The sequence below is a fragment of the Peromyscus maniculatus genome, chromosome 13 (genome assembly GCF_049852395.1).
Source record: "Peromyscus maniculatus bairdii isolate BWxNUB_F1_BW_parent chromosome 13, HU_Pman_BW_mat_3.1, whole genome shotgun sequence".
Lineage (NCBI taxonomy): Eukaryota > Metazoa > Chordata > Mammalia > Rodentia > Cricetidae > Peromyscus > Peromyscus maniculatus.
The window spans coordinates 45,172,219-45,188,955 of record NC_134864.1 but is presented as its reverse complement, the minus strand read 5'-3'; the positions used below and the strand labels follow the sequence as shown (position 1 = coordinate 45,188,955).

Genomic DNA, 16,737 nt, shown 5'->3' with positions numbered 1-16,737 from the left:
TGCTAGAAATGCAGAGAACACGGCCCATTTCACCTACTTCCCTCCAGATTTCTTTTTCCTGTGCAAACCCTAAACACAGATTACGGGAGAGTCCAAGAACGCATAACGTTCCTAGACCTTCCAGTGAGCTATGGTACCCACACTGTCACCATTCATATCAGGCTAACTAGTAGATCTTTTCTGAGATCTTTCTCACACTTCATTTGCAAGCAGTTTAATTGTGAACATAAACTTTTGAGATCTACTGTGATCGTCAGTGTTGATTACCAACTTGTCAGGAGCCAGAATGACCTGAGAGACAAACCCCCATGTACATCTTTGAGGGATTATTTAGATGATGTTAACCTTTTACCATGTCTGTGAGAGATTATCTTTTTTTGTTGTTGTTTGTTTGTTTGTTTTTCTGATACAGGTTTTCTCTGTGTAGCTTTGGAGCCTGTCCTGGATCTTGCTCTGTAGACCAGGCTGGCCTCGAACTCACAGAGATCCACCTGCCTCTGCCTCCCAAGTGCTGGGATTAAAGGTGTGCCCCACCACTGCCGAGCAAGAGATTATCTTGATTAGTTTAAGTGAGGCTGGAAAGCCCACTTGAAAACTAGGTGGCACCATTCTCTATGCTTGTATCCTAGATTGGAAAAATAAAAAAAAAAAAAAAGAGGAAGCTAGCTGAGCAGCATCCATTGTTCTTTGCTTCCTGATTTCCTATCGTGATAGACTGTACTTTGAAACTCCAAGCCAAAATAAACTCTTTCCTCCTTGTGTCCTTTTTGTCTGGATATTTTATCACAATGAAAAGTAACTGAGACAATTTATTCTTCACATGGGAACACGACGATGAAACCATCCCTGAATTTCAGTTTAGCAAAAAATGAAAAATGAAACTCTGTATGGCATCTTGGTGTCTTTGTTTTTTGTTCCTATAATAAAATGCATGAGACTACATAATTAATAAAGAAGTAAAATTTAGTTCTTATAGTTCTTGAGGCTACAATGTCTCAGATGAAGATACTGGCGGGTTTGTTGTCTGAAAATGGCCCACTGTTTCATAGGTGACACTGTGTGAACTTACATGGTACAAGGAACAGAAAGGGCGAAGTAGGATGGCCAGTTTGCTCACAGAGAAGAGCGAAATGGATGGAATCTATTCACTCAACCTTTATATAAAACCCTCATCCTACCCCTGATGATGGCTTAATTATCTCCTAAAAATCTCATATTCAAATACTAACTGTCCGGGTTGGTTTTTATTATCAGCTTGATCAAAGGACACCTGGGAAAAGAGAGTCTTAATGGAGGGACAGCATAAATCAGACAGGCCATAGCTGTGAGGACTGTTCTGATTGGTGAATGGCATGGGAGGGCCCGCTCACTATGAGCAGCACCATCCCTGGGCAAGCGGGCCTGGGCCATAGAGTTGGCTGAAGATGAGCCAGAGTGAGTGAGCCGGTAGCAAATTTCCTCCACAGTATCTGCTTCAGTTCCGGTGTGAGTTTCTGTCCTAATGATGGCCCATGACCTGGAAGTGTAAGCTGAAATTAACCCTTTCTTTCCCTAAATTGCTTTTTGGCATGGCAACAGAAAAGCAAAGTAGAGCACTCAGACACACTGACATTTTTATTAAATGTTAAATTAAAATTTAATTTCAACACAAAATTTAATTTCAAAACAATTAAATTTCAACACAATAACTTGCATGCATTTGAACCACAGACTCCAGTATCGCATTACTCATAGAAGAAATATACAGAGTAGAGATGGACTGGTTCTTTTAGTACATATAAATGCATTGGCAAGGAATATTTCCTTAAGAAATATTAGAAAGTTTGAACAAAAAAAATTGATTGGCCTTTCTCTAACCATATTTTCAAATATTGGTGCCCCTAAAGTAATCTGCTGATGGGGCAACACTGGTTTTGATTATCAGCTGTAAAAGAGAGGGGCCGATGAAATTAATAAAGTGACTGATTTTAGTGGGGAGATTAAAATAAAAATATTCATGAGACTTGAGTGATCTGATTAAAGCTAAGTCTTTCAGGAAGGACTCATGATGAATATTGTGGACATTTAATGATATATAAGCTTCATTTTCTCTGTGTAGCTTTGCGCCTTTCCTGGATCTCGCTCTGTAGACCAGGATGGCCTCGAACTCACAAGAGATCCGTCTGGCTCTGCCTCCCAAGTGCTGGGATTAAAGGCGTGTGCTACCACCGCCCGGCAAGCTTCACATTTTTAACACAGCACACATACAGTTTAAGAAAGCTACTTCAAGGCTTGGTGGTTAAGAACCCTTTCTGTTCTTGCAAGGGAGATGGGTTCAGTTCCCTGCAGCTACATGGTAGCTCATAACATCTGTAACTCTAGTTCCAGGTTATTTAGAGATCTCTTCTAGCTTCCTCGAGTACCTTTCATTTCAAATAAATTTGCTGAATAAATTATGTGAATACAGACAAATAGTAGAGGCATGTTAACATGGAGCATGGACAAAACATCTGTAGGTATCAAACTGCTACAGTTTGGATGTGGTTTGGCTCCCAAAGCCCAATGTTTGTTTGTAAGCTTCTTCTCCAGTGTAGCAATAAGAGGTCACATAACCTTCTAGAAAGGTTAAGGTGGAAAGTAATTAGGTGACTAGGTCATGACTGTTCTTATTAAGGGATTAATGCAAATCTTATAAGAGTGAATTAGTTTCTGTAAGAACAACTGCTATGAAAAATAAAACACCCTCTTCCCTCCCCAATGCTTCCCTCTCCTCCTCTTTCTCCACCCCTCCTTTCCATCTTCCCCCTTCTCTCCCCTCTGTTCCTCCCCCTCCATCTCCCCACGCAGCAGGTCTGCTATGTGATGCTATCCACCATGGGATGAGTTTTTTCTTTGGGAGTACCTTATCTCAGTCACTTATCTTTGTGCGTGTGTGTGTGTGTGTGTGTGTGTGTGTGTGTGTGTGTGTGTGTGACCATATTTGAAAATATGGTCAGAGAAAGGCACACATGTGTTCCTGTTCATGTGTGTACAGGTATGTGTACCCGTGTGTATCCATATGTGGAGGCCAGAGGTCCATATCAAGTGTCTTCCTCAGTTGATCTCCATCCCATTTTTGTTTTTTTATTTTTGCCAGACAGGGTTTCTCTGTATAGCCCTGGCTATCCTGGAACTCACTCACTCTGTAGATCAAGCCTTCCCTAAACTCACAAAGCTCTGCCTGCCTCTGCCTCCACATTGGTGGGATTAAAGGTGTGCATCACCACTGCTGGGCTTCCAACCCATTATTTGAACCAAAGTCTCTCATTGAGCCTGGAGCTCACTGATTTGGCCAGCCAGAAGTTTCCAGGCATCTTCCTGTCTCTCCTTCGCCATCACTGGGATGACACGGGCACAGGCAGCTTTTTATGTAGGTGCTGGAGATCAAAACTCAGGTCCACGTGCTTGATCAGCAAGCATGTCACCGAGCCAGCCCTCTAGTATTCAAACATTTTGCTAAATCACACAAAAGGTGCAGAAAACAGCTATGAGCTGGGATATCTGGAGAACAAACCATTAAGCCGCAAATGGTTCAGGGTGATCCATGGTTGACTTCAGCTGCTTGTAGTAAAAGAAGGGAAAAATGTTTTTAAAGTTGGAATGTGAGATTCAAAGGGAAAAGGAATGGAAACTTAGAGATGTTGAAGTCTTTTCATGGAAAATAAAAAGTCAGGAGGAAACTAAGGGAGTAACCAAGTAACCATTTGTTACAGAGATAGATCCAGAGGGAGACCAGGTAATGGAAGAACCACCCCGCCCCCCAAGGATTTTAAGAGTTCTCCAAGGCAAACTAGGACCCTGAGTTCAAGGTTTTCAGATCCATAAGATCTCAGCACCAAATTCCAGCAGTGTCTCACCACCTTGGCCTTGGTTCAGGTAAGCCATATGGGCCTCAACTCCTGGTGGCTCTAGCCGTAAACTATGGGAACAACGATGTCATGCCAATGCTAGGGGCAAACAAATCCAGGAACTGTGGGGTCATGTTTTCAGTTTTATTTCTGTCCTTTTGACTAAAACATTTGATAAAACTCAGAGGACAAAAGGCTTTGTTCTGCTTAAAATCCCAGGTCCCAGTCCATCACTGAGAGAATCAAAGCAGGAGCTCAAGCCAGGCCTGCTCGTTCTTCTAGAGGGCATTACCTCCAACCAAGGAACTCCCAGCCAAAAAAAAGTACAGCAGAAACCGTGCTGTCAGGAATGCTGCTGTCTGGCTCCCTTCCAATCTGGCTTCTACTCAGCTAACTTCCTCATCTAGTTCTGGATCTCATGCCTAAGGATGGTGCTGCCCACAGTGGGGTGGGCCATCCTACCACTAAGTAACTATCGAGACAGTCCGCAACAGACATGCTCACAGGCCAGTCTGATCTGAGCTCCAGCTTGTGACAGGGAAACTAGGATAGCCCCCCAAAAAAGAGACTTCAATGGATGTCACAGGATGCCAGGAAAGATGGTGTTACCACGGGGAAACAATCCCCAGAGAGCCCTCCCAAGTGCATTGCAAGTAGAACCATTGCAAGGGCAGCCTCCGAGAGCACAGACTCATGGGACCATGGTATGCAACTCCAGTTTTGGAAGAACAAATTGGTAAGAGTTGCTAAGTACACGGAGCCCAGTATCATGGGAGAGATCGTCTGAAACCTCAGAGGCCCGATTCCTATGCCAGTGGATCCAAATTAGAAGACATGAGGTCGAAAGAGATTATTCTGAAGATTTAAGGCTTACTGTTATTTTTCAGCTCCAGCTCGGTTTCCCTTGAATCCACTTATTCCACTTGTTTGCCTACGGCTCTCTCACTCTTGTATTTTAGAAACAAGTAGATTTTAATTTTACATACAGAGAGAGAGACAGAGAAAGAGAGACAGAGAGAGATATACACACAGAGAGAGACAGAGAGAAACAGAGAGAGAAAGAAAGAAAGAAAGAAAGAAAGAAAGAAAGAAAGAAAGAAAGAAAGAAAGAAAGAAAGAAAAAATCTGCCCTCATCCAAATTGTGCCTTGAATCTCACATTCATAAGTGATTTTCACAAGACTCAGGACTTTACACTTTTAGCTGTGTCTGGGATGCATTAATATTCTGGAGTGCTCTGGCCATAGCGAATATGTTTCGTATGTTAGAAGATTATAAATTTGTGAAGCCAGTGAGGAAAGTTATGATTTGAATATGTCATCCCAATAACATGTGTCAGAAACTTAATCCCCACAACTTCAGTGTAGGGAAGTATGGCCTCTTGGAATGCCATGAGGATTAATGCTAATTATCTAACAGCTGGAGGCTACTGCCCAACAGCTTGCCCCTGTTAAACTATTACTTTCTACCGTGGGATGATACAGTAAGAAATACCTCAATGAGAAGCTTCCTCCTACAGCAGATAAAAACAAATACAGAGACCCACAGCCAGACGCTACACAGAGAGAGAGAGAGAGAGACCTTGGAACACTCAGCCCTAAATGGGAGGTCTCCATCAAATCCCTCCCCTCAGGGCTCAGGGAACCCCAAGGAAGAGGAGGTAGAAAGAGTGTAAGAGCCAGAGAGGATGGGGCACACCGAAATAAAGTCCTTTAAATCAACATGATGAAAGCTCCTGGGAACTGGCAGAGACTGAGGCAGCAGGCACAGGGCCACGCACGGGTTTGCACCAGGCCTTCTGTGCACATACCATGGCTTCCAGTTTAGTGTGTTTATGGGACTCCCGATTGTGGGAAGGAGTAGGTCTCTGATTCTTGTGCCTTCTCTTGGGCCCTTTTCCTTCTGTCGGTTTGTCTTGTCCAACTTTGATGTGATAGTTTTTGTTTTCTATTATATTTTACTATTATCACTTAGAAGCCTGTTTCCCAATGAGAGACAGAAATGGGGTGGATCTGATTGGAGGGAGGTGTGGAGGGGGATTGGGAGGAGTAGAGGGAGGGAAACCTATAAGTCATCAGGATATGTCATGTGAGGGGAAAATATATTTTCAAAAAAAGGAAAAAGAAAAGAAAGGAATCCCCCCCCCATGAATCCTAGCCCCTCAACCTTGAACTTCTGTGCTTTATAAATTTCCCAATCTCATGTATTTCATTATATTAGCACAATGACAAAGAAAAGAAAAACATCACACAGAGCTAAGAACAAAACCATATTGGTAAGTTAGAAGGTGAGTATTAGCTGACCCTAAATGGACTAAGACAATAGAAACAGCTTTTTCTAAATATTTATCACAAAACATATATTTTATTCATCTGAATAAAGATCCTCCAGAACAATATTCCACAGATGAGGCTGAAGAACAGTGAACAAGATTTATTTTCATTTTAAAAATAAAAGGTAAATTTGGGGTTTGTGCCAGGAAACAAGGAGATGGAAGATGATTTTAGAAGTTCACACAAATGCAGTTCTCACGGCACAGCTACAAATAATGAGGCCACAGAGGAAGAAAGGGGTCAGACAGTTAAAAGAAACCAGTGTGGTTGCTGAGCTCAGAGATTGAAGGGACACATAGAGGGCCTAAGCTTCTCTGGCCCTTCTGCTAGCCTGAGCAGGCAAATGCAGGCAGCAAGGTAACCACCAAGAAAGCTGTGAGTAGAAACCCACACAGAAAGAACAGTCCTGTGTATTAGGACCGGGAACAACTTCTCTTCATTCATCGTCTAAGTCTTCCCTAACACGCTTTTGATTCATAACCCAAATTTGGTCCCTATTCCCACATCTTGCTCTAGGCTTTATTATTATTATTATTATTATTATTATTATTATTATTATTATTATTATTATTATTACTATTGAAAACCAATGTCTTTGGAGTTCTGAGGACCCCAATCAGGGTGGCAAAAAACAGCTAAAAAAAAAAATAGGAAAATATGTTTCCTTAGAGGTAGAAGGAAGTGAAATATAAACTGAACTCTTGCCTCGTTAGTATCTTAGCCTTCTCCAGGGATTCAAAGAGACAGAGGGCAAAATGAAAACAGCAGCCAGGGGAGAATTCATGGAAGAATGTGGCACGGAACTGACAAATTTAGGAAGTTTGTGGTACTAAATGGCAGAAGTTTGTTTTTTTGTTTGTTTGTTTTTTGTAAGTCTTATCAGTTCATGAAGACACTAAAGAAAGACACTTTGTTTGACATTAATATCTTCAATGATGACAGAGAAAACAAGCCTCTCCACTCTGTGGACAAAAAAGGCAAAGCGTATTGATAAGGGGAACCTGGAGTGTTAGCTGAGTCTGAATTTTCTCTAGAGGTTTCTAAAGAGCCTGTAAATTAGATCATTAAACATTGCCAATGGCCTTTGAAGAGCTCAAAATAGCAGTGGGGAAGAAAATCATATGCCGGAAAATACTCACCAGTCTTGAAAAAAAAAATGGGACAAGCAGGGCCGTCGCAAATTAGTGTGAAGTGTTCTATTGACTTCAGCTAAGATTTTCGAATTTTTTACACAAAGGAATAGGTGTGGAGAACATCAAGAACCGATGATCCCTAGGAGTCAACAGAGACTCACAAGAACAAATGTGACTCATCACAGGGCCTTCTGTGTGAGTCAGAGCTCTGGCAGGGAGCAGATGGCACACACAAGAAAGTGTGTACCATACAAGTCTGGGGCAGTGTCAAGGCAAACCTAAGGGACGCTAAGGGGATGGGGGAAGCCAGCACCACCCGCAGCAGAACTGACTACATAACTTGTAGGGCCGCTTTCAAAACAGACTATGAATTTCAAAATAGGAACCACAGAGCCCTATATGGTCGCACAGGCAAGAAGTCTCTGACCCTTAGATGTCAAGCGGCAAGGTTGCAGGGGTATCTGAGGGCCTGCATAGTGTCCCAGGTTTATCTCTTTAGGCAAGGGAGAGAGTTCATTGGAGGGACTTGCAAGCCTTTGGGAGAACTAAGCCACTTATCCTATGGTAAACATACCATAGTATGTGTGGTTGTAAGAAAGGAATCTGATGAAACGCAGGCCACAGTTTCATCCCCTCTAACTCTCCTGCGGTCTCCAGTGAATTCAGGACAAAGGAATCCAGGTAACGCAGTACAAAGAGAACAGCGTCCAGGAGCACAAAGCAGGGCAGAGTGGACTGGGAGAAGCAGGGAGGACATCCTGCCTATCTTTGTGAGGTCACGCTGTCAGATCTATGAAACCTGTACGTCTAGTCTATAAAGACTTTACAAAGGCATGTGCTAGTCACAAAAATGTTTGCCTTGGAAAGGGTAGAAAAGTGTGTGCTAGAGGCAAAGGTCAATAATGGGTTAAGCCATGGTGTCCTCAGGTACTGAAAGCTGGGTAAAATGTAAACTGGAAGGGAGGCAAATGTGCACCACCGTCGGCCCTGTCTAGTACAATTATTTACTATTGACTCAAGAAGAGCTGGTTGTCAGGCATGGTTTGCACATTCCCATGAAGGGCACCGGGCAACCAGGATGGCAAAGTTACAACCCCAAACTACGACAGCAGGTGACAGCAATGGAATAAAAGATCGTGACAAACAGGAACAATGGAATAAGCTTAACAGTAAAAAGTCTTTATATTTGTTCCCCAAATGAAAAGGCCAGAGGCATCGACTTAGGACAAGGAAGTTACTATTTATCATGTATTAAAATGACTCAGACAGTAACCGTGGAGGGCAAAGGCAAAATGAGTCACAGGAGAGGTGGATTATCCAAAAAAGCAGATTAGATGTTAGGCAGCCTTCGTTTAACAAAAGAGGTGATAATCCAAATCTGGAATTGTGTGGATTAAACCACACCTGGAACACTGGATTTGCTTTTGAATGCCACAGATGTCTTGTGACGCATTCTGAGATGAGTAATTAGAAACAGAAGAGATCTTTTCATTAGATCCAACCCCCAAAAGCTGGCCTGGCTTTAATAACTGGTAAAATGACAACTTGAAAATGAAGGTTTTGCTATTACTGCCAAATAAGAATAAGGGACATACGTGTAGTGAAAAATATGCTTGCCTACCTACTCATCCACACCCCCAAATGTGCAGGACAGAGAATCTGGGTCAAAACTCAGTCCTTTGGGGAGAGAAAAGGGACACTGTCTCACAAGGATTCACACTGTGACCACACGTAATAGTTTTTGCTGCAGCGTGTTGACATACTCCTGAATTACCTACCCTTGGGCTCATGGAGTACATAGTCATGCATTAACACACAATGAGGACCATACCTTGGTACTGGAAATAATGGAAGAGATTTAAGGCTAATATAAAAAGGACAGAGAGACTAATGGTATCCAAATAATGTTAAAGACAGTCACATGGGAGAATAGTTATGACCATTCTCTAATATCTCAAGATACAAAATAGGGTTTTAAAAATCCGACTTTTTTCATATTTTATTGATTTAAGAATTTCGTATCATGGACCCCAAGCACACTCACTTGCCAGTCCTCCCAAATCTGCCCCCCACCCTGAGGACTCCCCCCAAGGGAAAAAATACTCCAATTGGTGTTGTCCATATCCTCACTGGAACTTGGACCAACTCCTAGTGGCCAGCCCCTTAAAGAAAACTGAGTCTTTCCTACCTGCACCTCTGCCAGAAGCCGTCAGTTGTGGAGGCCTACACTTCAGCATCCTTCTTATCACAGTTTTTAAGAGCTCTCTTTGATGGCTTTCTGTCTAGGCTGTTGTTTTTTTTTCTCCTGGGGGAGAGGTTGTCACAGAAGCCTTCTGCATCCCTCTTTCTCAACTGTGAGTCTGCAGTCGTCAGTACCATGGCAGAAGTAGCTTCCTTGCCCTTTACAGTCAGTGTGAGCATGGACCACGGACTTACACACATGGTTTCTGGAGACAGCATGAACCATGGACATCCACATGGCCTTTGGTGGTAACACTGGCCATGGACATCAGCACAGACTGCAGAAGGACCATGGACCCAGACAGGGCCCCAAATCAGAGACTTTTAATGGTCCAGTTTTCTTTCCCTTTCCTCCCTTTTTCTCTTCTCTTCCTTCTTTTCATCTCCCTCTCCTTCCTTCTCCCCTTCCCCCCTTTCTTTTTTTCAAGACAGGATCTTGAGTGCGCATTCTAGGAGCACAGGCATACTCAGCTGATGTTTCCTGAGGACGGAACAAAGTCTCAGGGAAAGTTGTTCCCCACTACTCGGACACATGAATGAGCACAAGAACACAGACTGGACGACCCCACACCAGAAGCATTACTTAGGCAACACAAGCCTTAGACGGGTGTTTGGGGCAGGTTTTTAAAGACTTCTTCGGATAATGAATTTCCTCGGCTTATTGTTTTCATCACACAAACATTTATTGACTTATTGGCTATGCAGTCAAAATCATTTTAAAAACTGAGGAAACAAGAATAAATGGAAACACGTCGTTTTCTCATAGGGTTTAAATCTGATGGAATAAGAAAATGCTAATGTAATAATAAAATAGGAACAATCAAATGTCATATAACAGTGAAGGAAAATAAAGCAGGCTATAGAAACTGTTGGCAAGAGGGGAAGAGGACAGGACAAGGACTATCAGCAAAGACCTCTCTGGCCAAGGAGGGCATCTCTTCATTAACCATATCTACATTTCCAGTCCTTGTGCCTTCTTAGGTTCTTATTTTTCTTTCACACATTTCTTACCATCAACATGGTTAACTCTGAACTCTTACAATCAGAAAGATGTTCTACACTCAGAAGAACTTAAGAGTGAAACTATTATAGTGAAATTTAAAATCTGACTCTGCTAGTCACTCTTGGCTTAGACCCTACATGGGTGTGCCTATACACCTCTCCCCATACACTACTCTCTGTCCTCTTGGTTTTGGATCTGTTTTTATGATCTTAGGTTATTTATTTAAGTAGAGGGGACATACTTACTCATCTATATTTCCTGTCCATCTCAAGAAAGCTTTATCTCACCAAGTGGATATGCCATCCCCTTTATTTAGTGAAAAATTTTGAAATTTACATTTCACTGTATGGGAGTCAAAATATACTGATATTAACATTTGACCAAATCTGCTTTGGGGGAAAAAATAAGTAAGTATTATTATAGCAGACTCCTCAAAGCTAAGAGGAAGACAAACTAATTGGACTATAGATCCAAATTATACACAAACACAAATAGCTTATGGACATAATCTTTCTTTATTCTTTTTTTATTTTTTTTAATGTGTATGCTTAGCCAAAGTACAAAGGTCATTTTAAAAGATTACTAGAATAAGAAGTAATTTTCCATAGTCTACAAAAATAATATGTCAAAAGGTATTCTTTCAACTTTCTTCTCACAGATTCATAAAGTTATGCATTGCCATAATGTGAAAATTACCTTAGAAATTGTTTCTTTTCCTGTTTCTTAAACTACCAACAACCACCTTAGAGAAACAATTTTAGCAAAGTGAAATTAAATGTGCAAGATACTTGTCTTTATAGTAAAATATTAAGCAAATGGAGTCACTTACAGATGGAAGACAAGCACAATTCTTGGCTGTTCCTGGCTACACTGAAATCACAGGCACAATTTTAAAAGAAAAACTCTAGTGCTAAAAACTAAGGAGATTTTTTTTCATGACAGTTTGAGGAAATACTAGAAGAGAAAGGGCACCTGGCTACTGGAGAAAACAGAGCAGGAAAGCAGAGCTCAGAATACCTTAGAAGGTGTGAGGAGAATCCCACAGGTTCTACTTGCCTAAAGCGACACGCATACTATGCAGAACGATCAGGGGACAGTTTCACTCACAGAACCACACTGGGAAGGAAAGACCTCTTCCTCTGACTTCCTTCCTTCCTGGCACAGAGCCAATCGTGGGTTCAGATTTCGACTTTAGACTTCAGAACCAAACCTAACAGTTCTGCACGGACCAGCCCAGGTTTGTGCCCTAAATCTCTGCTTTCTCTTGGTTCCCAAATGAAACACAACCCACTGGGTTTCCCAAACATCTGTTAAAGGGTCGACGATAACCCAGTGACTAGGGAAATTCAAAGCAAATTCCATGGGGCTTAATAGCATCTACAAGGGCACCCAGGGAAGAAAAAGTAGGTCTTTTTTTTTTTTTTTCCTCCCTGGGGTTAGACCTGCTTGAGAGAGTATATGAAAGATTTGGGGCTTCACATATTCAGGCTATGCATATAACAACCCAAAAAGAATTTTAAAATGTTATTCACAAAAAAAAAAAAAAAAAAAAAAAAAAAAAAAACATTATTCACACCAATGAGAATGGGTCCTGTCACTCCAGAAAACAACTTGAAACAATTTGAGATTTTTGTTTTTCTTACTCTTTTGATACGAAGTCTCACAATGTGTTAAGTAGCCCAGGCTGGCCCCAAACTCACTACCCCCTCGTCTCTTCCTTCTGAATGTTAGGACTGTATCACATGAGCTTTACCAGATAAGCAAGGACATTTCTTAAGGCGTCAGCTGTACAACCATCCTACAGCCTTACAAGATTGGGCTTATTTCAAACAAAGAAAATGCAGACCGACTCAAAACCGGCACAGGATGCTCACCAGTGCCCTTTAGTGACAGACAAAACGGGCAAACAACCCAGTTGTCCTTTCAATGGATGGCTTTTCTGGGAGTGGTAAGAAAAAAGAACAAAACACCGACATTCCCATCACCAGTACTCTCACTTCCAAGTTCAGAAAACATGTACAGACTTTAGAAAACTCACAAATCCAGAGGGCAATGCGGGGGGTGAGGAGGGGGGGATGCCTCAAGGTCACACACTGTTCAATCCCACCCGCATGGAATTCCTGAAATGATAAATTGTGCAAGTGAAGATTGGCTTAGGTGGTTACCAGGAGTTAGGGAATGAGACAGCGAAGGAGACAGAAGGTAACGGAGGCACAAACGAATCGCGAAGGGAGGAAACAGCCTGTATGCCTCGGTACAAAGATACCATAGTCCTCAAAGGTTTCATGGTTACGGGAAAGCTGGTAAAAGGTACGTGGTGAATCTCTATTTTCTTACAACGCACCGTGTGTTCTGCCGATCCGATCGTGGCTTGTGGGGTCATGGCAGCAGATCAGTGACTGCCGGGCTGGGCTCTACACTCCAGGACGGACTCTCCCCACAGTGGAATCATAAAGAAAAAATAGCAACTAAAGTGAGGATCGCGGTAAAGAAAACAGCAAAAGTGAGCATCCTCAGGGCAATCCAGAAGGCGCTGGGGACACTCCTGAAACATCCACCTCTACTATCCAAGCTGGCGGGGGTCAAGGTTTCCTGGTTGGAGTGGTGCACCTCTCCTCCACCAGGTGGAGCCTGGACTCACGCAATACTTTCCAGGGTTCAGAGGTCACGCCGTGGGCTGTGGCAAACCGGCTGAGGCAGCCTCTGGCCACAGGAGTCCGAGCTCGCTCTCCTTCGCCCCACCGCCACCCGGAGACCGCACCCAGCGCCCTTCCGTGAGCTTCCCAGCTTCTTCTCCCGGAGGAGCTCCGTCCGAGACTTCCTTGAGAAAGCCATCATCATGCCCCACCTCCGAGCTCACGAAGTCCAGCAGCTGCTGCATAACAAGTTCGTCGTCATTCTGGGGGACTCCATCCAGCGCGCCGTGTACAAGGACCTGGTGCTCCTGCTCCAGAAGGACTGCCTGCTGTCTTCCAGCCAGCTGAAGAGCAAGGGTGAGCTGAGCTTCGAACACGACGTGCTCCTGGAGGGCGGGAGGTGGGGACCCATGCACAACGGGACCCACTACCGCGAGGTGCGCCAGTTCTGCTCGGGCCACCATCTGGTGCGCTTCTACTTCCTCACGCGCGTCTACTCGCCTTACGTCGAGGACATCCTGCAGCAGCTGCGTTGGGGCGACTACGCCCCGGACCTGGTAGTCATGAACTCGTGCCTCTGGGACCTGTCCAGGTACGGGCACAACTTCCGCAGGAGCTACCGAGAGGACCTGGAGAGGCTGTTCCGACGGCTGGATCAGGTGCTGCCAGCCTCCTGCCTCCTGGTGTGGAATACCACCATGCCCGTGGCCGAGGTCATATCCGGGGGCTTCGTGCTGCCTGATGCGCCCCCCTGCCCATCACGCATGCGGGAAGATGTGATCGAGGCCAACTTCTACAGCTCGGCCGAGGCGGTGAGGCGTGGCTTCGACGTGCTCGACCTCCATTTCCACTTCCGCCACGCGGGGCAGCACCGGCTGAGTGACGGCGTGCACTGGGACGAGCGTGCCCACCGCTACCTCACGCAGCTGCTGCTGGCGCACGTGGCCGACGCCTGGGGCGTGGTCCTCCCCGCGCACAACTCCGTGGGCAGGTGGATCAGGGACGTGCCAGCCGAAGGACAGCCAGACCGGGCAGACAGAAGGGCAGAGAGAAGGCAGCCTCGAGACCACCGTAGATGGGAGCAGCGCGAACCCCCCGTGTCCCGGCGTTCTTCCTCTCCCAGGTACCACCGCCACCGCCACAGCTCCTGGAGAGCATCCTCTCACACCGGATACCTGCTGAGCCGCAGAGACGACCCCAGGCCCTCTCCATCCTCCCAGCAGCGGCCGTTCCACAGAGATTCCCGGAGGCACAGGTATGGGTGTGGCAGGGAAAGCGACTCTGCAGATCGTGAACCGAGGCCCGGCCCCATCCGCAGAATCTATACCCATCACCAAAACAGAGAGTCTTCCCCTTACCCTTCCCGACACCACAGAGAGCCACACAGATCCCATCGAAGGCACAGCCATCGACGGACCTAAGCACATGCAGAGAGGCAAGGTCTCCAAAGCTAGACCCAGGTTTGTCTGCCAGCAGGGGCCTTAAAGCTACCTGATTCTGTAACATGGCCTTCAACATCCTTTACCTGAAGGCAATTTAGTTTTCTTGGCCATTTCTTGCTTCTTGAGGAGGAAGCCCAGATCTGGAATACCTCACCATGCACTTACACCTGTTAGCATTTGTTTGGAACTAGTCCGCATGAAAAAGCACCCCTCTCATTAGAAAGAGAGAAGGCATAGACATGGATTAAATCTCAAAGCACTAATCTCTGTTGACATTTTTCCTTGAGCAAAAGTAAAGATGTTGATTCAAAACTCCATGGACTTCATCCTTACCATTGGTTCCAGCGTGTGTTAATAGAACTTGATCTCCAGACATTCACAGTAAGTTGTATTGGAGATTCTGTGGTTGCATCTGTCAGTTTGAAAAATAGCACTGTCCTTTAAAAATTAATGTATATATGAGATCTGTTTGCTAAAATATTATATAATCTCTTTTTTAAGTTCATCAAATGCCTAACATCTTTTGTTCTGTAGTTTTCTTTCTCAAAAGTTCCATACATTCATAGGAATGTATTTTGGAGACTGTATTCTTCTGCGTCCCCTATTGCCCACTCATTCTCCTCCCCATTCAACAACTTTCCCCCAAATAGTCCCACGCCTACATTCCTGTCGTTCTGTTTTATTTTGTTTGTGATGTTTGCTTGCTTACAGCAGGTGTTCTAGGACAGTTTTGGGTTTTCCATAAACTGGCATGGGAAATACAGAGAGGTTTCAGGCAAACTCTGTGAATCCACGTAGCCAGCCTCTCCATTGCCATCGTCACACCCCACATGGCCGTCTCTTGTAATTGGTGAATTTATGTCACGAAGTCATTATCGCTCCAACTCTGTCCGCTTTAGCGTTTGGTCTTGGTCATGTGCAGCCCTTAGGTCTGGGCAAATATTTCCTGTGTCCACTATGATAATCACTGTCTTTAAAAAAATAAATCATTTCACTCTATCTTATCATTCCTTCTTCCAAATCTCTGGGAACCAAGGATCCACAACTGTTTCCATAATTATGTACATAGACTGTTTCATCGATTCATACGGGATATAACCTTTCTGGTTGGCATATTTGACATAGTAATGTGTATGTATGTTTCCCACATGTCTTTTCATGGCCTGATAACTCATTTATTTTTAGCACTGGATAAAATTGTATTCACTTGATGTTCCACTGTTGTTTTTTCCCATTTCCCTTGCTGAAGAAAATCTTGGTTGCTTCCCAGTTGGGGAAATTATGAATAAATATTGTTATAAATATCTGTGTGCAAGTGTGTGGGTTTTTGTGTGGATGTAAGTTTTCAGTTCCTCTGAGTAAGTGCTGAGGATGCTCTTGCTGAATTGTGGCATGGTAGCTATGTTAGGTTTTGTAAGAGACTACCTGCCTGAGAACATAGCTTAGCCATGGGATGCATTCCTAGGATTCATGAGACCAGAGGTGCGGTCCCCAGCACTGCAAAACAAACAAGAGAAACCTAGCCAAACTGCTAAGTTTACCACACAGTTTCTCATTCCAGTTGACAAGGAATTTTTGCTCTGTTGCTCTGGTCTGTTCAAGCATTTGCTGTTATCAGTACTGAGAGAGTTTTTCCAAGAATTGTAAAATAGCTGTATACATGTGTGTCCACTTTAGCACCATTTATTGCAAACATTATTTTCTCCATTGTATTATCTTGTTGTTTTACCAAAGAATAATTTGACAAGATGTGTAACTACTATTTCTGGACTCTCCATTCTGTTCCATTGGCCTATCTGTTCTTTCATATGTATCACAGTCTCTGGGGTTTTGTTTTTGTTTTGTTTTGTTTTGGGGGTATTTTTTTTTGTTTTTGTTTTTTTGGTTTTTGTTTTTTTGTTTTTTGGTTTTTCAAGACAGGGTTTCTCTGTGTAGTTTTGGTACCTGTCCTGGATCTCATTCTGTAGCCCAGGCTGGCCTCGAACTCACAGAGATCTGCCTGCCTCTGCCTCCCGAGTGCTGGGATCACCATCACCACCTGGCCATATCATACTGTCTTGATGACTGCAGTTTTAGCTTAATTC

The 16,737-nt window shown here is 43.8% G+C and overlaps 1 pseudogene across 1 annotated transcript; it reads left to right on the top strand.

The window, feature by feature from the left end:
• The first annotated feature begins 12,655 nt into the window (after nt 1–12,655).
• On the top strand, nt 12,656–15,957 carry LOC102905444 (PC-esterase domain-containing protein 1B pseudogene; annotated as a pseudogene). Its single transcript, XR_013044114.1, has one exon. The product of XR_013044114.1 is annotated as a PC-esterase domain-containing protein 1B pseudogene (transcript).
• The last annotated feature ends 780 nt before the right edge of the window (nt 15,958–16,737 follow it).